This window comes from Penaeus vannamei, chromosome 25, assembly GCF_042767895.1.
Source record: "Penaeus vannamei isolate JL-2024 chromosome 25, ASM4276789v1, whole genome shotgun sequence".
Lineage (NCBI taxonomy): Eukaryota > Metazoa > Arthropoda > Malacostraca > Decapoda > Penaeidae > Penaeus > Penaeus vannamei.
In genome coordinates, this window is record NC_091573.1 from 33,701,259 (window position 1) to 33,703,758 (window position 2,500).

Consider the following 2,500-nt stretch of genomic DNA (forward strand, 5'->3'; position numbering starts at 1 on the left):
AGAAGAGAGAGAAAAATAAAAGAAAGAGGAGGAAGACAACAAAATAAAGAAAAGAAGAAGAGAGAGAAAATAAAAGAAAGAGGAGGAAGACAACAAGATAAAGAAAAGGAGAAGAGAGAGAAAATAAAAGAAAGAGGAGGAAGACAACAAGATAAAGAAAAGGAGAAGAGAGAGAAAATAAAAGAAAGAGGAGGAGGACAACAAGATCAAGAAAAGGAGAAGAGAGAGAAAATAAAAGAAAGAGGAGGAAGACAACAAGATCAAGAAAAGGAGAAGAGAGAGAAAATAAAAGAAAGAGGAGGAAGACAACAAGATCAAGAAAAGGAGAAGAGAGAGAAAATAAAAGAAAGAGGAGGAACACAACAAGATAAAGAAAAGGAGAAGAGAGAGAAAATAAAAGAAAGAGGAGGAAGACAACAAGATAAAGAAAAGGAGAAGAGAGAGAAAATAAAAGAAAGAGGAGGAAGACAACAAAATAAAGAAAAGAAGAAGAGAGAGAAAATAAAAGAAAGAGGAGGAAGACAACAAGATAAAGAAAAGGAGAAGAGAGAGAAAATTAAAGAAAGAGGAGGATGACAACAAGATAAAGAAAAGGAGAAGAGAGAGAAAATAAAAGAAAGAGGAGGAAGACAACAAGATAAAGAAAAGGAGAAGAGAGAGAAAATAAAAGAAAGAGGAGGAAGACAACAAGATAAAGAAAAGGAGAAGAGAGAGAAAATAAAAGAAAGAGGAGGAAGACAACAAGATAAAGAAAAGGAGAAAGAGAAAATAAAAGAAAGAGGAGGGAGACAACAAGATAAAGAAAAGGAGAAGAGAGAGAAAATAAAAGAAAGAGGAGGACGACAACAAGATAAAGAAAAAGAGAAGAGAGAGAAAATAAAAGAAAGAGGAGGAAGACAATAAGATAAAGAAAAGGAGAAGAGAGAGAAAATAAAAGAAAGAGGAGGAAGACAACAAGATAAAGAAAAGGAGAAGAGAGAGAAAATAAAAGAAAGAGGAGGAAGACAACAAGATAAAGAAAAAGGGAAGAGAGAGAAAATAAAAGAAAGAGGAGGAAGACAACAAGATAAAGAAAAGGAGAAGAGAGAGAAAATAAAAGAAAGAGGAGGAAGACAACAAGACAAAGAAAAAGAGAAGAGAGAGAAAATAAAAGAAAGAGGAGGAAGACAATAAGATAAAGAAAAGGAGAAGAGAGAGAAAATAAAAGAAAGAGGAGGAAGACAACAAGATAAAGAAAAAGAGGAGAAAGAGAAAATAAAAGAAAGAGGAGGAAGACAACAAGATAAAGAAAAGGAGAAAGAGAAAATAAAAGAAAGAGGAGGAAGACAACAAGATAAAGAAAAGGAGAAGAGAGAGAAAATAAAAGAAAGAGGAGGAAGAAACAAGATAAAGAAAAGGAGAAGAGAGAGAAAATAAAAGAAAGAGGAGGAACACAACAAAAAGAAAAGGAGAAAGAGAAAATAAAAGAAAGAGGAGGAAGACAACAAGACAAAGAAAAAGAGAAGAGAGAGAAAATAAAAGAAAGAGGAGGAAGACAACAAGATAAAGAAAAGGAGAAGAGAGAGAAAATAAAAGAAAGAGGAGGAAGACAACAAGACAAAGAAAAAGAGAAGAGAGAGAAAATAAAAGAAAGAGGAGGAAGACAACAAGATAAAGAAAAGGAGAAGAGAGAGAAAATAAAAGAAAGAGGAGGAAGACAACAAGATAAAGAAAAAGAGGAGAAAGAGAAAATAAAAGAAAGAGGAGGAGGACAACAAGATAAAGAAAAGGAGAAAGAGAAAATAAAAGAAAGAGGAGGAAGACAACAAGATAAAGAAAAAGAGAAGAGAGAGAAAATAAAAGAAACAGGAGGAAGACAACAAGATAAAGAAAATGAGAAGAGAGAGAAAAAAAAAGAAAGAGGAGGAAGACAACAAGATCAAGAAAAGGAGAAGAGAGAGAAAATAAAAGAAAGAGGAGGAAGACAACAAGATAAAGAAAAGGAGAAGAGAGAGAAAATAAAAGAAAGAGGAGGAAGACAACAAGATAAAGAAAAAGAGAAGAGAGAGAAAATTAAAGAAAGAGGAGGAAGACAACAAGATAAAGAAAAGGAGAAGAGAGAGAAAATAAAAGAAAGAGGAGGGAGACAACAAGATAAAGAAAAGGAGAAGAGAGAGAAAATAAAAGAAAGAGGAGGAAGACAACAAGATAAAGAAAAGGAGAAGAGAGAGAAAATAAAAGAAAGAGGAGGAAGATAACAAAATAAAGAAAAGGAGAAGACAGAGAAAATAAAAGAAAGAGGAGGAAGACAACAAGATAAAGAAAAGGAGAAGAGAGAGAAAATAAAAGAAAGAGGAGGAAGACAACAAGATAAAGAAAAGGAGAAGAGAGAGAAAATTAAAGAAAGAGGAGGATGACAACAAGATAAAGAAAAGGAGAAGAGAGAGAAAATAAAAGAAAGAGGAGGAAGACAACAAGATAAAGAAAAGGAGAAGAGAGAGAAAATAAAAGAAAGAGGAGG